Source organism: Lithobates pipiens, unplaced genomic scaffold (assembly GCF_037356315.1).
Source record: "Lithobates pipiens isolate NorthernLeopardFrog02 unplaced genomic scaffold, aLitPip1_a1.2 Scaffold_22, whole genome shotgun sequence".
Lineage (NCBI taxonomy): Eukaryota > Metazoa > Chordata > Amphibia > Anura > Ranidae > Lithobates > Lithobates pipiens.
Genome location: NW_027507784.1, coordinates 308,964,835 through 308,985,135, shown reverse-complemented (window position 1 = coordinate 308,985,135; position 20,301 = coordinate 308,964,835). Strand labels below are relative to the sequence as shown.

The following is a 20,301-nucleotide window of genomic DNA, read 5'->3' as shown; positions in this document are numbered from 1 at the left end:
TACATACATATTTTTTTGTTCTTAAAAGATCTAATTTTCCCAAAGGACAGTCCACCCCAATGAAATATAAATTGCAGGCAGATCCTAAGCTTGGGTTGACTGTCAGTACCTATACTTACCCTGCAAATGACAGTACTTGGGCATGGACACTCAAATGATGGGCACTGCATGGTGGAAGTGGGAAAGGCAGAGTCATGCACCAGACCAGGGGTCCTCAAACTTTCTAAACAAATGACTAATTCAGTGTCCCTCAGATTTAAAGGGGGTAGACTGTGGCTATTGGAAGAAGAAAATGTTTTGATGTCAGTGGAGTAAACATTCCCCAGGCTTGGGGGCCGATGGGATTTAAAATGACCTAGTGCCTGTAGTCAGCAGGGGGGGGGGGGGGGGAATTAGGCTTGATCATTAGTATCAGTGAAAGTATTAGAGTAGCATTGCTGCTATCAGTAGGAGGGAGTGTGTACCATCAAGGATGTTAGTAGGAGGAAATATGCCCCATCGGATATCAGTGGAAGGACTAGTGCCCCATCATCAGTGTCAGTGGTGGAAATAATGCCCCATTTTTTTTGGTGTCAGGTGGGGGGAATAGTTCCCTATACTTGGTGTCAATGGAAAGAATTGTATCCTATCGATAGTCTCAGTGGGAGGAATAGTGTGCTCCATCATTGCAGATTGTGAGAGGAGTAGTGTACCGTTCAGATGTCAGTGGAAGGAAATCTGCCCCATTGTTGTCAGTGGGAAGAGTAGTGCCTGAATGTTTCTGTCAGTGGGGAAATAGTGACCTATTGTTGGTGTCAGTTGTGACTGTGGGAGGAATAGTGCCTTGGTATTGGTATCAGTAGGAGAAACAGTGCTCCATAATTAGTGTCAGCGACAGTTATAGTACCCATAGCTGGTGTCAGTGGAAGGAAAAGTACCCCATCATTGGTATTAGTGGGAAGAATAATGCCCTTTCTTTGGTATCAGTGGGAGGAATAGTGCCCCATTGTTGGTATTGGTAAGAGGAATAAAGGAACATCGTTGGTATCAGTGCTAGGAATAATGCCCCATCACTGGTGTCAGTAGGAGAAATAGTGTCCCGGTTTTGGTATTGGTGAGAGGAATAAAGTCCCTATTGTTGGTATCAGTGATAGAAATAATGCCCCATCATTGGTGTCAGTGAGAGAAATATTAACCCATTGTTGGTGACAGTTTGAGAATAGTGGCTTGTCCTTGGTTGGAGGAATTGTGCCCCATAATTAGTGTCAGCAGGAGGTATAATGCCTGGCTGTTGGTGTCAGTGGGAGGAACAGTGCCCCATCAATGGTGTCAGTGGGAGGAATAATGTGCCCCATTGTTGGTGTCACTGGGAGGAATAGTGCCCCATTGTTGGTGTCAGTGGGAGAAATAGTGCTCCATTGGTGTCAGTAGGAGGAATAATGTGCCCCATTGTTGGTGTCAGTGGGAGGAATAGTGCCCTATCAGATGTTAGTGGAAGGAAATGTGCACATTGTTGGTGTCAGTAAAAAGAATAGTGCCCCATCATTGGTGCCAGGGGGAGGAAACGTGGCCCATCTTTGGTATCAGTGGGAGGAATAGTGCCCCATTATTGGTATCAGTTGGAAGAATAGTGTCCCATCGTTGGTGTCAGTGGGAGATATAGCACCCCAAGGGCCAGTTAAATTCAAGCAAAAGACCGCATCCACAGGCTGCAGTTTGGGGGGAGGGTCTCTGCTATTCACTGGAGGGTTTGTGGGTTACTTTTAAAGTGGAACTCAGAGGGTTTACAGCTCATGTCAAACTGTTCCACAGATCTTATACTTTGATCTTCCTCACTCCTGCAGCGTGGAAAGCTGACCTGCCTAAAAACTGCGTATCAGTCTGCTACTGACTTCCAGGTGACACAATGCATAAAGTGGCGAAAGTGTCTCTTCCAGTGTCACCTCCACCCCAGCTTGAGAATATATCAAGTTTATCATTTTGACTGGATGCGGCATGCTTTGGGGGTATCGGGTGCTGTTTGGAATATGCATAGCCCACCACGTTAGGAATTGGATTGGCAGTCAGAGTCTGAACTCAAGGGCCTCAATGCTGTCGGGATATGCAGTTCAAGCAGTCAGGTCTATGTCCCAAGGCAGGGAATTGCCGTTCTGGAGGTTTAAGCAATGGGGCTAACACAAGGGAAGGCATTTTCAATAATCCAAAAAAATATATATTATTTGAATTTGTTGGCATTACTGATGATTTTGCTCCCTATAGTTACGAATATGACTTTGGAGTGGAGAATGCTGATCTGCATTAGTGATGAGCTTGATGGGTTCATTGTTGGGTTCGGTCTGAGCTCAAGTTTATCCTAACCCAGAAGTTAGCTGTCATTGCTGGGCCAATAAGCTGCAGGCAGGAAATTCCCTGCCCCGCCGCTAATGTACACAAATGTTCAGGCATGATTGTAACATTATTGACCCAATATGGGCATGTGGCCATATTAGTTCAATGTTATTTACTTAAAGGAGAAGTACAGCCAAAGCTTGTTCGGCTGTACTTGTCCTGTGGATCACAGGAGTGCAGATCGTTCCCATACTTCTTTTTTAAAGTGGTCGTAAACCTCAGAAGTTAAAAATGAACAAAGCACATCTCTTATATGATCTCTACTGCTAGCTGCTTGAGTTACTTCTGACACTATTATTGACACCACAGAATCCCAGGAGACAGCTCCACCCCCCGCAGCTCACAGAAGGTGACTGACAGCCTCAGCTGTGCATGTTTCCCTATGAAATGACCCTCAGACTTCCTCTCTATGTTGCACAGTGTGTGATGTCAGATCCCCACCCCCTGCCTTCTTGAGCTGAGAAAAAGCCTTTGATCTGTTTTTTTTAGAAGGCTGTAGAGAAGAGAGGGCTGCAGATAAACGGGTAAAACATATGTAGAAAGATTTGATTCCTCTTCATTTGTATCACCTGAGGCCAGTCACTTCATTGGGTAAATGTAAGGTATTACAAACATAATAGTGTGGCCATGTGGGCATATTAGGTGAATGATGTCACGAGCATCCCTACCATTTTGTATATGTGCGGCTGCAGGGTGGGAAATCTGCCCGCAGCCCATTGGCTTAGCAATGACAGCTAACTCCGGGGTTGGCCCCAACCCAAGCTCATCCCGGATCTCTATTAAAGTAGAATTCCAGGCTAAACCTGTGTAATCTTAAAACTGCTCCCACCCCTCTTCCAACACCTATGCTGACAGCCCTGTAGAAGAAAGATGCTTATTCTTGCCTATTCTCAGGGTGCCCCGGTCTGGTCACATGATCTCCCCTGTGTCAGCCAACACTGGCTGCAGAGGAGAGGATGGTATTACTTTGACCCATCTGTCAACAGCGCTCCCTCCTCTCCCCTGAAGCAGCTGCTAGCTGAGAGAGAAGAGCCAATCACATGACCGGATCGGAGCGCCCCGAGGATAGGTAAATATACGCATCTTTCTTCCTTTCTTCTACAGTAGTGGCCTCCAAACTGCGGCCAGGGGGGCCAGATGTGGCTCTTTGCTTGCCTTTATCTGACCCTTGGGGCACTATTTCATCTACCGATACCAACAATTCTGCCCCCACTGACAGCAATGAAAAGGCACAATTCCTCCTATTTACACCATCAATTGGGTCGAATTACACCAACAATGGGGCACAATTCCTTCCAATGACACCAACAATGGGGCACAATTTCTCCCAATAACACCAACAATTGAGCTGAATGACACCAACAATGGGGCACAATTCCTCCCAATGATACCAACAATTGAGCTGAATGATACCAACGATGGGGCACAATTCCGTTCAATGATATCAATGATGGGGCACAATTCCTCCCAATGATACTAACAACTGAGCTGAATGACACCAACAATGGGACACAATTCCTTCCAATGATACCAATGATGGGGCACAATTCCTTCCAATGATACCAATGATGGAGCACAATTCCTCCCAATGATACCAACAATTGAGCTCAATTACACCAACAATGGGGCACAATTCCTTCCAATGATACCAATGATGGGGCACAATTCCTCCCAATGATACCAACAATTGAGCTGAATGATACCAATGATGGAGCACAATTCCTCCCAATGATACTAACAATTGAGCTGAATAACATTAACAATGGGGCACAATTCCTTCCAATGATGTGGCAAAATTCCTCCGAATGATGCCAACAATTGAGCTGAATGATACCAATGATGGGGCAGAATTCCTTTCAATGATACCAATGATGGGGCACAATTCCTTCCAATGATGGGGCACAATTCCTTTCAATGATACCAATGATAGGGCACAATTCCTTCCAATGATACCAATGATGGGGCAGAATTCCTCCCAATGATACTAGCAATTGAGCTGAATGACACCAACGATGGGGCACAATTTCTTCCAATGGTACCAATGATAAGGCACAATTCCTTCCAATGATACCAATGATGGGGCCCAATTCCTTCCAATGATACCAATGATGGGGCCCAATTCCTTCCAATGATACCAATGATGGGGCACAATTCCTTTCAATGATACCAATGATGGGGCTCAATTCCTTCTAATACTGAATGGTCCCTCTGCACGCTGCTGCACCCTTCCCAGCAAACTATGCAATGAAAAACATGGATATTTAGTTCACATATATTGCAATACATGTTTAAGCTGACTATCTCCTTCAAAGGAATCCCTCTTCTGGCCAGTCCTACACTGCCTTGCCACTGCAAAATGCTACGGTGGACACCATGCCAATCTGGGGCATAAAACACAAGGTGGGGGGAGAGCTACAAGGTTCAGGTATGGTCACTGACCTGCATACAACAGAGAAAAGATATACGGTACCTATGCACAGTTATATCTTTTCTCAATTCCTTCTAATGACACCAATGATGGGGTACGATTCCTCCCAATGACAGTAAAGATGGGACATTGTGTTTTCCCACTGTCGTCGGGACTCCGGACCTTTTCTACTCCCAATGGCCACAATCTGCCCCCCCCACCCCCCCAAAGTCTGAAGTACAGTAGATTGGCCATATGTTTAGAAAGTTTGGAGACCCCCATAGTTAGTATAGGTGTTAGAAGGGATGGGGGGGGGGGGGGTGAAGTTTTAAGATTAGAAAGTTTTAGCCTGGAATTTCACTTTAGTATAAATTAACAAGTGGCGAGGGCTTGATTATGCCATAACACACAGACAAGAAAACGCATGCGCTTCAGCGCATGTTGACATGCATTTTTCAACTCATATCTACGTAGCAGGTCCTAAGTCTTAATTATTATTATTCACGATTTATATAGCGCCAACAGTTTACACAGTGCTTTACAATGTATAGGGGGGACAACACAATTACAGTACAATACAAAAGGTATAGGAGGGCCCTGCTCATAGAGCTTACATTCTAAAGGGAGGGGGTGGTGGTACAAAAGGTAATAGCTGCAGAGAATGATTTGATGGGGGTTGATTTAATAGCCCGAAGTTTGGTTAGTAAGTACCCCTAATGTTCATGGTTGCCAACTGTCTAAAAATTATATATAGTCCATAAAAAATGAATTGAATTAAAAAGAAATGAAAAATACAAATCAGAGAGGTCTGCAACAAAAAGACCATTTGACATTTATTTCCTATAAAATATTAAATCAGCAGAGCATTGTTTTCATCTCGTGATATAGAGCTGAAAATGTTAATGGGGAGGGCTAATAACATCACACCTCTCCGCAGTGCAATGCCAGCCCAGCCAAGCGTGGTACCTGTTACACATAATAGCCTCATGGTAATATACATCTTTCTAGTAAAGTGTTACATGTACATGACTACTGCTGGAAATAGGCTGTCATATCATTCTGTGCAATTTAATTCTGTTCTGATGTTGTGTCTTTTTACATTGTAACCCCTTTACGACCGCCTAACACATATGCACAGCGGCAAAAAGGGTGTGCGTCACTGCACATAGGCGCCACTCACTCAATCACTGCGCATTCCAAGCAGCTCTTCGTCCCCGGTAATGATCGGTAGCTGGCAGGACCGGCTCCCAATCGTGACCAATGTGACAGCCAATCACAGTGGCCACGCAATCAGCCGATCTTTCTTTAAAGGGACGCCGGGGCAGGTGGGAAGGGATTAAGCTGTGCGTGCTAGGGGTGCACAAGCTTAAAATGTATGTAAACCCTAAATATAAACTCCTATTGCTCCCTTTTGTTCTATTAAATATACCAGTAAAAGCATTTTGTTATATGTATAATAAAAAAAATAAAAAAATTTATGGAGCAACAATTGGCCGGCTTCCTGTGACCCTCGATCTTATCAATGGACTTCAATACTCAATGATCCATTGATAGGATTGGGTATGTGTTGACTTTTTGTAGACGGAAGGTGCTTTTTACAATGTTTTGTACTGTGTATGTTTTTTTTAAATATATATTGAATAAATTTGTTAATCTTTTATACAAACTGCCTCATGCTGCGCTAAGAAAGTCAGTTGTTTTGAGAAATTACAATTAGTTTCTCTCCCTTTTTAACAAAAAAGCTAGAAATCCGGTGAGCTTGTAACGTTCTGTGTTCTCTACCTCTGCTGCACTGAAATTCCAAGACTCTTATGCCGTGTACACACGACTGGACGTTCCAGTAGACGGTCTTCCTGACGGACTTTTCAGAGGAGTTCCGACGGACTTCAGAACAAACAGACTTGGCCACACACGAACAGACTAAGCCGTTCAAAAGTCCGTTTGTTTTGGGCGTGATGACGTACGACGGGACTGAAAAAGGAAGTTCAATAGCCAGTAGCCAATAACTTCCCTTGCGTTGTATTTGGTCCGTCGGACCAGCATACAGACAACCAGTTTTCCCGATAGTAATTGAGTCCGTCGGACAGTTTTGAAACATGTTCTATTTCTAGGTCCGTTTGATTTTTAAAATGAAAAACGATCGGATTAGCCCCACATACGTTCGGATTGTCCGACGGACTGATTCTGTGAGACCTAGTCTACCGGAAAGTCCGGTCGTTTGTACGCGGCATTAGAGCCCTTTCACACTGAGGCGATTTACAGGCGCTACAGTGTTAAAAATAGCGCCTGCAAAGCACCTCTCCTGTCTCTCCAGTGTAAAAGCCAGAGTGCTTTCACACTGGAGTGGCGCGCTTGCAGGATGGTAAAAAAAAGTCCTGCAAGCCACATCTTTACAAAACAATAGGGTAGCGTCGGTAAACAAACACTGCAGCGACACTTTGAGGGCGGTTTTATACCTTATTCGGCCACTAGCGGAGGTTAAAACCGCCCCACTAGCGGCCGAATAACGCTGCTAAAACAACGGTAAAGCGGCGCTAAAAATAGCACCATTTTACCGCCGACGCCCGCCCCAGTGTGAAAGGGCTCTTAGATAAAATACTGTAGCTGTCCAAAATACCAAGCCATTGACTCGTATTGATTTAAAGCACCTGTGCAAGAAAAACCTGCAAGCATGGCTTGTTGGGGGTACTTGAGGACAGGGTTGAGAACCACTGATCTACGGTATATAATAATAATAATAATTATATAATAATATATAATATCTGAAATACCTCTGGCAAGCTTGGCACTTGCATTTGCTTGCAACCAGCAGAAAGCTCACCATGTTTTCATTCACACACAAAGGGTGCTTGTTTAGGTTTCAGATCAGAAAACCGGAGGCAGATATAAAAGACCCCTATTTTATCCACTTACGTATTACATAAATATTCCTTATTGTGTATTTCCAGGCAAAATAAAAAAACAGTCAGTATATCTCTGCAATATGTATGCGCATGTCCATGTTTTGTCTCTTTCAAAACACTGCAAATAAGAATACTAGTTGATCTACGAAAACCATTGGGCTCCTAATTTCCTGTAATGGAGTGGGAATGGGAATGCAGTGGACTAAAATATCAAATGTTGTTATTCCTGCTTGTGTCCTCCTTTGTTGAACCTCCCCTCTTTCCAAATCCATAACATAATTTGGGATGTTCTGTAGTCCAGCCTGTTAGAACATCGACTAGGATGGCAACAATACCTGGGATTTAAGGTCAGCGGAGGAAGAGTTGTCATCTCATACAGATCTGGATTTCTCTTATTGAGTGTGTGGGGCTTAACAAGAGAATATTGAAGTGCGTATGTCCAACCTAAGGCCCCATTCACACCTGAGCGTAGCATTTTCAGGCACAAAGTCGTGCGATTTTGCAGATTTTAGCTTTTGTTACCGCTTTTTTTACGGGTTTTGCTGCGATTTTGTGCAGGTCAAAAGGTCACCAATGTAAAAAGAAGAAAAATGCCCAAATCTGCCTAAAAAAAAAAGTTCCGGAACTTGTTTGAGCTTCAGGCGTTTTGGAGCTTCTGGCTTCAGGCGTTGTGGAGTGGAGATGTGAACCATCTTCATAGAGAATAATTGATTTTTTACCCTCCAGCATTTTGTAGCTTCAGGCTTCAAGCTACAAAACGCTCAGGTGTGAATGAGGCCTTAAAGAGGAAGTAAAGGCACTTAAAAAAAAAAATGCAACCTGCAAGGCAAAGGCATAATGAGCTAGTATGCATAGCATACTAGCTCATTATGAATAACTTACCTGAGAATGAAGCCCCCGAAGCGGTCCTCCGTCTTTATGTACGCCGCTGCCATGTATCCCGGAGTGACTTCCGGGTCTTGCTGCTCCGGCGCTGTGATTCACCAGAGCCACGATGACGTCACTCCCGCGCATGTGCACGGGAGCCGACACGAGCGGCATATCGCCGCGATCTGCAGCCTGCCCAGCGGCTGTCTTTTTGTAAATATCTCCTAAACCATATAGGTTTAGGAGATATTTCTTGGACCTACAGGTAAGCCTAAATCTAAGCTTACCTGTAGGTCAAAGTGGTTTGTAAGGGTTTACAACCACTTTAAGCAGTAGTAAACCAGAGCATTTAGTAGTAGTTTCATGATGAGGGGCTGCAGTGGTAGATCATTGATAGATCACTGGTCTTCAGGCCGGGAAGATTCATCATGGAAGGACACATAGTGGCAGATTCGAACATGGGCCTAGGAAAGGTTTTTTTTTTGTTTAATCCAGAATTGTGAATAGGTGGGAATGGGTTGGGCAGGAGAAAGGCGTTACGTTGATTTGCTTGGAGATAAGCTTTTGTGTAAATCTAAGCTTTAGCTTTGAAGAGGAAAGCAACAAGTTCACTTAACTACCCCCATGTCCATCTGTTCAGAGGTGTGGGCTCCATTGGGAGCAAAGAGAGGAAGCCCCTCGTCTCAACATGACTCCTGCTTCCATGCGACAGCATTTGGTGGCCAACATAGAGCTTACACAGTTTGGATTTCTGACGCCACCAGAAGAATGGAGAAGTAGGGGAAGTGCAGGGAAAGGGGATATCAGTAGGTGGGGGGGTTATTTTTACAAGATAACCCATCTAAGGTGAACCTTATTGGAAAACTCTGCCACCCAGGAGTGTGGAAAGCCACGCAGAAGTGGTCCATGCAGATAGAAAGCATATTTGTGGTTTACTGATCTAATGTAGGGCACATTTTCCTCCCATAACCCATCATATCTACTGTAGATCTGTAAATACAGCTTCAGAAATGTTGTTTGATTTTCTACAATAATCTCATTTTACAACCTGGTTTTGAAGCATTAGGATGAAGTATAACAGTGCATAATGCCGACCTTCAGGGGTGTCACAGTTTATAAGATATATTTTCCTTCGATGAAAGCCCGGCTGTATTGCAAAGTATCGACTGATGAAATTCATAATGTCTAATTCTTATTGAAGTCAGGGGCTAAGGAGCTGGTCAGGATTTATCCGCCTGCAGATTTATTAATGCTTTTATACAGTGTGTGGCCCTCACATGAAAATAGACCAAAAAAACTGGTTGACATAGCATAAAATTAAAGTCTTTGATGTGGGATGTAGGCCATGGAGCTCAAACATGTGCAATAGCTTATAATAAATACTATTTACAGGGTTAATCATTTTGCAGCTGTCTCTTTGCACTCTTTTAGACAAACTGTAAACTTTCCGCCTGCTAAAAGGCTTTTCATTGGCTTGTTTTCAGGAGGTGGTATGGCAGCTGCTGGCAGACGTCCTGATGCCTGTTTTTTTCTTTATTTACTGAGCGGCAATTTCACATTGCGAGACAACGCCACAAATGTAAGCCAAGCATTTGGGTTGCGGTTGCATTGCAGCCCCATTTATTTCAACGGGCGAGTTTAATAGGCAATGCCACCTGTCAAAGTTAAAAATGTCATGGCTTGTGTACAGCCCTGTCAAGCTGTAATGTTAAAATTACAGTAGGTGGCTGATGGTGGTACAGCGTAAAACTGCAGCTTGAATGCTTGAATGTTTTTACTGCCCCCCCAGGCACCAGAGTATTTGATTTATAAGTAAAGTAGAACTAGCTTTAAACCCTTTCTGTGCATTGAAGCCTAGATGCCCAGGCCAAATTTAGCTTTTAGGCTTGCATTGATTAACTTGACAGTAACTCTGTGGGGCATTATTATATAGCAGGGAATATGACAGTCACTAAACATTCACAGCAGGTGAATCAGTCACTGTCATTTAAAACACATGTTCCAGGAAGAATGACCTGCAGTGAATACTTGGTAAACATCACCTTCACTGCTTCATAAATATATCTCTATGACTAATTTGCCTACCTATCCTCTTCCTTTCTTTAAGGACATATTAGGATTTCATTTTGTGCATTGTTTTAATAAAAACCTTGTTCTGTTTTTCTAATTATAGGCAAATAAATAGACAAAAATGTGAATTAAACTTTTTTTATTACAGGAAATTATATAACGCCGTCAATTTACGCAGCACTTTACATACATATTGTCCATTCACATCAGTTCCTGCCCTCGAGGAGCTTACAATCTAAGGTCCCTAACTAACATTCATACATATACATACTAGGGCCAATTGAAACAGAAACCAATGAACCTACCAGCATGTCTTTGGAGTGTGGGAGGCAACCAGAGTACCTGAAGGAAACCCATACAGACACAGGAAGAACATGCAAACTCCAGGAAGATAGTGTCGTGGTTGAGATTCAAACTGATGACCCTAGTGCTGATAGGCAGAAATGCTAACCACTTAGCCACTGTGCTGCCCGTTTTTAATTCATTGTTGATTTATTTTTTAATACTATAATTGTATCAGACATTTACAATATTGGACAAAGGCACACTGCCATCTACAGGCTGTAGTGACCTCTGCAAACAAGCCCTTAGCTTGCATGTGATCGCTATGTTATTGTTGATATGTTGACATAGTGATCACATGATTGAAAACCACTACAGCACCAGATTGTCTACCATCAGCTGCTTCACCGGGCACTGATCCCAGTGATTGACAGCGATGGGCTAGGAAGTGACGTCATACACGCAGTCCGCCGTCCTTCCCAGTGACACCCGACATGACCACATCGGGAGATGGGACAGTGGAACCAGGTAAACATGGTCGTGGAGGGTTGCATGGGGAGGGCACATTGCACCAGTTGTGAAAGTTCTGCTCGACTTTCACATGAAAACCGACAGTCGGCTTTACAAATGTAAACACCCCCCGGCTGGTTTAGCAGCCGGGGGTGTGTTTAAAGTAAGTGTTCCCAGGTTAAATAGATGCCCCGTGTGCATGAGGCCTTAAAGGGGTTGTAAAGGTAACAAAATGTTCACCTTAATGCATTCTATGCATTAAGGTGAAAAAACATCCAACAGTGCCAGCCCCCCCACCCCCCCCCACCGTTTTACTTACCTGACCCCTCGAAAGTCCTGCGCTCGTCCCCAACATCTTCTTCACCGCTCAGCCTGGCCGTTGATTGGTTACAGTGGATGGATTGAAAGCAGCACAGCCATTGGCTCACACTGCTGTCAATCACATCCAATGACGCGGGGGGTGTGGCCAAGTGATACAGAGAGCGGCTATGGCCACCGGCTGTATCACGGGAGTGCGCCTGCATGCACTCCTCACCATGCGAGGGAGCTCGCATGAACGTGAAAAGACCTTGCCGGGGGGGGGGGGGGCGAGACAGCTGCTAAGGGACCCCAGAAGAGCAGGTTCGGGGCCACTCTGTGCAAAACGAGCTGCACAGTGGAGGTAAGTATAACATGTTTTTTATTAAAAAAAAAAAAATTACCTTTACAACCACTTTAATGCAGCATTTCTCTTTCTTACCACTATTTCCTTAGAATGCGTTACAGAAAGGTAAATGATAATCAGATTTCACGGTCAACAGGTACTCACTTTGAGCAGCTCCGCTCTGCTCTACATTAGATCACCTTTCTCTACTTTTCAGAAGCTCAATTGATTTTGGAAGAAAAAAAAAAAACTTGTCTTTGCAGAGGATTAGCCTTGCAATCAGCGTCTTTTAGTCTTATGTGTGATGTACGTCGGCAGATGAAGAAGTGATAGAGAGAAGCCGAATACGATGCCATCAAAGCCATCATGAGAATGAAGACTGATTCCTACCATCAGGAGCAATAGACCGAAGTATAAAGATTGATGAATCTTCACACGTCTTGTAGCCTTTATTAGGCTTATTTTTTTTTTTTTGTCTGATTGCGCTTCTCAGTGTTGCTTTTCACAACAGATTTATCAAGTCAGTTCCCACATTTTGCATTTTATCTCCAGAAACTTTTGATGCTGAAGTGGGTCAATGGAATCTTTTATATATTAGAGGTAAATGGCTTTTTTTTCCGTTCTAAGGAGCTTGGGAGAGATGGAAAAAAAATTATCTCGTAATCTGCTTCAGAAAAGCTTCTGCGGAACATTAAATGCTGTTGGGATTATATATAAAGAAAAAAAGACAACCCTTTGAATACAAAATAGTTTTTTCCTCATTGAGCGAGACAGCGAAAGGAAGAAATATGACAAATTAGATTTCTGTAAAAAAAAAAATTATCTTGTTTTTAAGGTTGGGAAACATTTGCCGGATCGGCTACACTGAACCATGAAATGTGTTACAGGTCCCAGGGGCAAGAGGTGATTTAAAGAGCCCTGAATAAACGTTATTACTGTTATTACCGTATTTATCGGCGTATAACACACACCCTAATTTTATAACCCTTTTTTTAACCACTTCCCACCCGGCCAATGTACATATACGGCCGGATGGGAGCTCTCTACTTCTGATAGGATGTTCAGGAACGTCCTTCAGGAGGGGGATCTTGCGTGCGCGTGCCCGCGCAGCGGCGCGATCCCGATGTGCTCGTGTCACCCGGACACGGCGCATCTCGGATGGGCAGGAGGGTTCTGTGATTGGCCCTCCTGATCACATTACGGCCGTGTCCAATCACGGCCGTCATGTGATGTAAACAAACAGCCGGTTGCTAGGCAATCGGCTCCTCCTCTCCTCACACAGAAGTCATCGCTGAGGAGAGGAGAGCAGATCGCTGCAGCCGGCTGGTGATCAGTGAGTATGAGCTGTTTTTACAGAGTTTTACTAACTGATCACCAGTCTAGTGTAAACACACATCACCACACAGTGTAAACACACACAGGGCTGCTGATAGAAATCATGGGGCCCCGTACAGCCTACCTGACGGGGCCCCCTTCAGCTCCACTTTCACTTGCCAGGGTATTGCCGGGGTATTGGCGGAGTATTGGCAGGGTATTTATTGCAGAGTATTGGCAGGGTAAGTATTGCAGAGTATTGGCAGGGATTTTCAAACAAGGTGTACTTTGCGACTGGTGTTCTCACTATTCCAACACTGCTGTTATTGTGGATATTGCTGGACTAGTCTAATCCAGCATTGGCCTATAATCTTTGATCTGATGAGATAAGCACTTGAAGGGCTCGCTGGACATTGCTCACATCGGTCCCTACCCTCAAGGAGCCCACAATCCAAGGTCCCTATTGATATACTATGGCCAATTTTGGACAGAGGCCAATTAGCCTACCTGCATGTCTTTGGAGTGTGGGGGGAAACCGGAGTACCTGGAGGAAGCCCACACAGGCACAGGGAGAGGATGCAAACTCCAGGCAGGTAGTGTCGTGGTTGGGATTTGAACCAGTGACCCTTTTTACTGCTAGGTGAGAGTGCTACCCACTACACCACTGTGCTGCCACAGGCAGGCACAGTTTTAGGGCTACTGGTTGCCTTTTTTGCCCCCTGCAGTCACATCAAGGTGGTCCTTATTTTGGGGTGCTTCCCACCTGGGGGGTCGCCCTACTCATCTCACGTTGAGGGTGAAGTTTGGGGTATGCATGCACTTATTTCGATTTGACGCTGATATATCATCTAATTGGGAGATAGAAAATTGTGGAAGGATTTTTTTGATCAAGTCCATCTGATTGTTTCTACATAATAGCCACGCAGCAGCATTGTGATGGTGAAACATGTAGGGACGATTTGGCCCAATAGCACCTTAAGGCCGCTACCATCTCTGGCCCTATTCAATATACTCTCTGTGTGCTTCCCATGTTGTATTTTAATTACTTTTCTTCTTTATATTTGAATGTAATATTTGTTATTTAATCACTTTGTAATAAAACATTTTCTTATATTTTTTAAGCAAAAACAATTGCCTATTGGTTTGAATGACAGGCACCGCAATAATCCCTCCTTTCCCAAACATTCAATTTTTCTATTAAGTAAATTTGGGGATGAGGTGCCGTATCTGAAACGGACCCCTCTGCCATTCTCTTCCATTTATCTTTTTGTACGCAAATTACATTTTTATAATTTTTTTCCTCACAAATAGAGCTTTCTATGGTGGTATTTGATCACTACTGTTTTTTTTTAATTATTATATAAATGAAAAAAAGATCCAAAAATTTGAAAAAAAAACAAAGTTTTCTACTTTCTGTTATAAAACATATCCAATAAAAAAATGTATATGTATATTGGCATATACTGTATACTGGAATTTACGCAGCTACAGTCAGGTCCATAAATATTGGGACATTGACACAATTCTAATCAACACAATTCTAATCAACACAATTCTAATCAACACAATTCTAATCTTTTTCGTTCTATATACCACCACAATGGATTTGAAATGAAACAAACAAGATGCACTTTAACTGCAGACTTTCAGCTTTAATTTGAGGGTATTTACATCAAAATCAGGTAGTAGGAATTACAACAGTTTTTATATATATATGTGCCTCCCACTTTTAAGGGACCAAAAGTAATGGGACAATTGGCTGCTCAGCTGTTCCATGGCCAGGTGTGTGTTATTCCCTCATTATCCCATTTACAAGGAGCAGATAAAAGGTGCAGAGTTATTTTCAAGTGTGCTATTTGCGTTTGGAATCTGTTGCTGTCAATTCTCAATATGAGATCCAAAGAGCTGTCACTATCAGTGAAGCAAGCCATCATTAGGCTGAAAAAACAAAACAAACCCATCAGAGAGATAACAAAAACATTAGGTGTGGCCAAATCAACTGTTTGGAACATCCTTAAAAAGAAAGAATGCACCGGTGAGCTCAGCAACACCAAAAGACCCGGAAGACCACGGAAAACAACTGGGGTGGTTAACCGAAGAATTCTTTCCCTGGTGAAGAAAACACCCTTCACAACAGTTGGTCAGATCAAGAACACTCTCCAGGAGGTAGGTGTATGTGTGTCAAAGTCAACAATCAAGAAAAGACTTCACCAGAGTGAATACAGAGGGTTCACCGCACAATGTAAACCATTGGTGAGCCTCAAAAACAGGAAGGCCAGATTAGAGTTTGCCAAACAATATCTAAAAAAGCCTTCATAGTTCTGGAACAACATCCTATGGACAGATGAGACCAAGATCAACTTGTACCAGAGTGATGGGAAGAGAAGAGTATGGAGAAGGAAAGGAACTACTCATGATCCAAAGCATACCACCTCATCAGTGAAGCATGGTGGTGGTAGTGTCATGGCGTGGACATGTATGGCTGCCAATGGAACTGGTTCTCTTGTATTTATTGATGATGTGACTGCTGACAAAAGCAGCAGGATGAATTCTGAAGTGTTTCGGACAATATTATTTGCTCATATTCAGAAAAATGCTTCAGAACTCATTGGCTGGCGCTTCACAGTGCAGATGGACAATGACCCGAAGCATACTGTGAAAGCAACCAAAGAGTTTTTAAAGGGAAAGAAGTGGAATGTAATGCAATGGCCAAGTCAATCACCTGACCTGAATCAGATTGAGCATACATTTCACTTGCTGAAGACAAAACTGAAGGGAAAATGCCCCAAGAACAAGCAGGAACTGAAGACAGTTGCAGTAGAGGCTTGGCAGAGCATCACCAGGGGTGAAACCCAGTGTCTGGTGATGTCTATGCGTTCCAGACTTCAGGCTGTAATTGACTGCAAAGGATTTGCAACCAAGTATTAAAAAATGAAAGTTTGATGGATGATTGTTAACCTGTTCCATAACTTTTGGTCCCTTAAAAAGTGGGAGGCACATATGCAAACTGTTGTAATTCCTACACCGTTCACCTGATTTGGGTATTTGTAAATACCCTCAAATTAAAGCCGAAAGTCTGCAGTTAACCCCCCTGGTGGTATTCCCGAGTCTAGCTCGGGGTGGAGATTTTGTACCAAAAGCGGTAACCCCCGAGCCAGACTCGGGACCGCATCGCTGAATGCAGGGAGAGGTTTACTTACCTTGTCCCTTGAATCCATCGATGTCCCCTCCGCTGTACGAGCTCGATGTATCACAGAGCCGAGCTCCATTCCCTGCGAGCGTTGTGACGTACGGGGACGGAGAACGGCGCCAAATTCAAAAAGTGAAACACACACATTACATAGAGTATAATGTAATCTTACAGATTACATTGCTGTATGTAATTATTTCACATCCCCTTTGTCCCTAGTGGTCTGCCCAGTGTCCTGCATGCAGTTTTATATTATAAAAACTGTTCTTTATGCCTGGAAACTGGAGATTGTCCATAGCAACCAAAACTGTCCCTTTACATCAAAAATGGTTTTAGACCAGCTAGAAAACAGCGATAATAAATTAGAATCACTCGCAGAATTGAGCGATAGCGATTTGTGGGGAGATCCATCATCAAATATTGAAAAGTAATGACAGTGACAATTCTACAACTGAGCAAATTTCAGTGTTTTTGATTTGATTACATTATTGAATCATTTTTATTATTGTTATATTATTATTTGGTATAATTATTTATAGTTATTTATTATATTATAATTTATGATTTCATTTTTCAAACTTTATCATACCCCGGATGTCTGCTAGACTCTGGTTTGGACAGATTTAAGTGAGTTATTCCTAAGAATTACAGGACTACAATATAAAACGCCAAATTTCAATGCAAAATAATTGTACCGCTTTCAGCACCTAAAATCTGAAATAATCGTACTGCCAGGGAGGTTAAAGCACATCTTGTTCGTTTCATTTCAAATCCATTGTGGTGGTGTATAGAGCCAAAAATATTAGAATTATGTTGATGTCCCAATATTTATGGACCTGAACGTATAGACACTATACTGTAATGGCTGTGATCAGCGACTTATAGTGTGACTGTGATATGGTGGCACGCAATCTGACCCTTTCTAGGAGGTACACTAACTGATTAAATAACACTGACATCAATAGTGATCAATAGAGGGAGGAGCTAATATTGTTGTAGTAATTATTACAGTCATTGGGTCAGCAGTGTTTTGGTGACGGATTCTCTTTAATTCTTCTAGCATCACCTCTCTTGATTTTGCTAATTTTCCAGCTTCAGCCAGAGCTCTGAAGTCATCTGTTGTTAATCCCGGGTTATTTTAGACAAATACAGCTGTACCCAGGGTGACGGCATAATGGACACTTGGAGACTTTAGAATGCTTAAAGCTAGGCAGTTCCATGTTTTTCTTTCCATTTACAGCAGGGGTGTACAAACTTTTTTTAAAGAGGGCCAGATTTGATGAAGTGAACATGCATGAAGGCCGACCATTTTGCCTGACGTTCTTTGAACCATTAAAATTCTGTCTAAGTGTGTTGGTCTGAGCACTAATTCACCGCTCAACAAGAATTCTCTTGCCTTTGTGGCTGTGTGTGAGTAAAGAGTTGAGCTTGGGCGTTTTATTTGGATATACCGTATTTATCGGCGTATAACTAGTGATGGCCGAACGGTTCGCCCGGCGGTCGTTTCGCGGCGAATTTCCGACTTTCGCCGTCCGCGGGTTCGAACGCCTTTTTCCGTCGTTCGCCCCGGCGGACTTACGTGTTTAATGTATACAAGAACTTTAACCTTTCGTGACACGTTTATCATGTGTTACAGGACAACCAATTGAGACATGACAGCTCATGGACACTTGGACATTCCCCCTAACCTATAAATACACCCGATCCGGTGGCCATTTTACATTCTTTCTTCTGTCACTGTAGGGAAAGGATCCTGTGTGGAGTAGGGACAGAGAAAACGCTAGCTATTTGGTACACAAAAGTTCTTTTCAGGACTGGTATAGGTGTTAGGTCAGCAGCCTGAGTTTCTTTTGTCAGTTTAGATAAAGGGACAGAGCGCTGTATGCTGCTATTTTAGGGACAGCTCAGCCAGATTAGTCTTTCTTCATCATCATCATCATCATCATCATTAGCTGTTACTATCAGGTCCACAAAAGAGCTGTTCCAGCTAATCGTTCCAGCCTACTCTTTTTTGCCAATTTGTATAGGGACAGGCAGGAAGCAGTGTGTCAGGCAGTGAGGATAATTTTAAAGACTTGCTGTTACTATTAGTTCCACAAAGGTTCTTTTCAGGACTGGTATCAGTGGTACGGTAATAGGCTTGTACACGTATAATATTCTTTCTTCCAAATATAGAAAGAATATTATACTTGACTGCTGCCCTTCTGCTGCAGTCTGCTAATCATTCACAACTCACTTGTTCCACAAAGCTCTTTATCAGGACTGGTAACTTGGTCTGTCTAGGGTGCTACGGTACATAGGCTTGGGTGCGGTACAGTCTGCTGTTCTGTAAGGACCGCTATCGGTCCACAATACATAGGGTTGCCGTGCACTACTGCTGACCGCTGCCCTATACTGCAGCAGTCCTTCATTGGTATAGGGACTGACGTACAGTCTGCTAATCACTAACACACAACCTGCTTGGTCCACAAAAGTTCTTATAAGGACTGGTAACTTGGTATAGGGTGCTACGGTACATAGGCCTGAGTGCGTTACAGTCTGCTGTTCTGTAAGGACCGCTATCGGTCCACAATACATAGGGTTGCCGTGCACTACTGCTGACCGCTGCCCTATACTGCAGCAGTCCTTCAGCGGTATAGGGACTGACGCACAGTCTGCTAAACACTAACACACAACCTGCTTGGTCCACAAAAGTTTTTATAAGGACTGGTAACTTGGTATAGGGTGCTACGGTACATAGGCCTGAGTGCAGTACAGTCTGCTGTTCTGTAAGGACCGCTATCGGTCCACAATACATAGGGTTGCCGTGCACTACTGCTGACCGCTGCCCTATACTGCAGCAGTCCTTCATTGGTATAGGGACTGACGTACAGTCTGCTAATCACTAACACACAACCTGCTTGGTCCACAAAAGTTCTTATAAGGACTGGTAACTTGGTATAGGGTGCTACGGTACATAGGCCTGAGTGCGTTACAGTCTGCTGTTCTGTAAGGACCGCTATCGGTCCACAATACATAGGGTTGACGTGCACCACTGCTGACCGCTGCCCTATACTGCAGCAGTCCTTCAGCGGTATAGGGACTGACGTACAGTCTGCTAAACACTAATACACAACCTGCTTGGTCCACAAAAGTTCTTATAAGGACTGGTAACTTGGTATAGGGTGCTACGGTACATAGGCTTGAGTGCGGTACAGTCTGCTGTTCTGTAAGGACCGCTATCGGTCCACAATAGATAGGGTTGACGTGCACCACTGCTGACCGCTGCCCTATACTGCAGCAGTCCTTCAGCGGTATAGGGACTGACGCACAGTCTGCTAAACACTAACACACAACCTGCTTGGTCCACAAAAGTTTTTATAAGGACTGGTAACTTGGTATAGGGTGCTACGGTACATAGGCCTGAGTGCGTTACAGTCTGCTGTTCTGTAAGGACCGCTATCGGTCCACAATACATAGGGTTGCCGTGCACTACTGCTGACCGCTGCCCTATACTGCAGCAGTCCTTCATTGGTATAGGGACTGACGTACAGTCTGCTAATCACTAACACACAACCTGCTTGGTCCACAAAAGTTCTTATAAGGACTGGTAACTTGGTATAGGGTGCTACGGTACATAGGCCTGAGTGCGTTACAGTCTGCTGTTCTGTAAGGACCGCTATCGGTCCACAATACATAGGGTTGACGTGCACCACTGCTGACCGCTGCCCTATACTGCAGCAGTCCTTCAGCGGTATAGGGACTGACG

The 20,301-nt window shown here is 43.6% G+C and overlaps 1 protein-coding gene across 1 annotated transcript in view; it reads left to right on the top strand.

Annotated features, from left to right (window-relative positions):
- RAB26 (RAB26, member RAS oncogene family) overlaps nucleotides 1-20,301 on the top strand; it is a 382,574-nt gene that overhangs the window by 3,074 nt on the left and 359,199 nt on the right. The window lies entirely within an intron of this gene.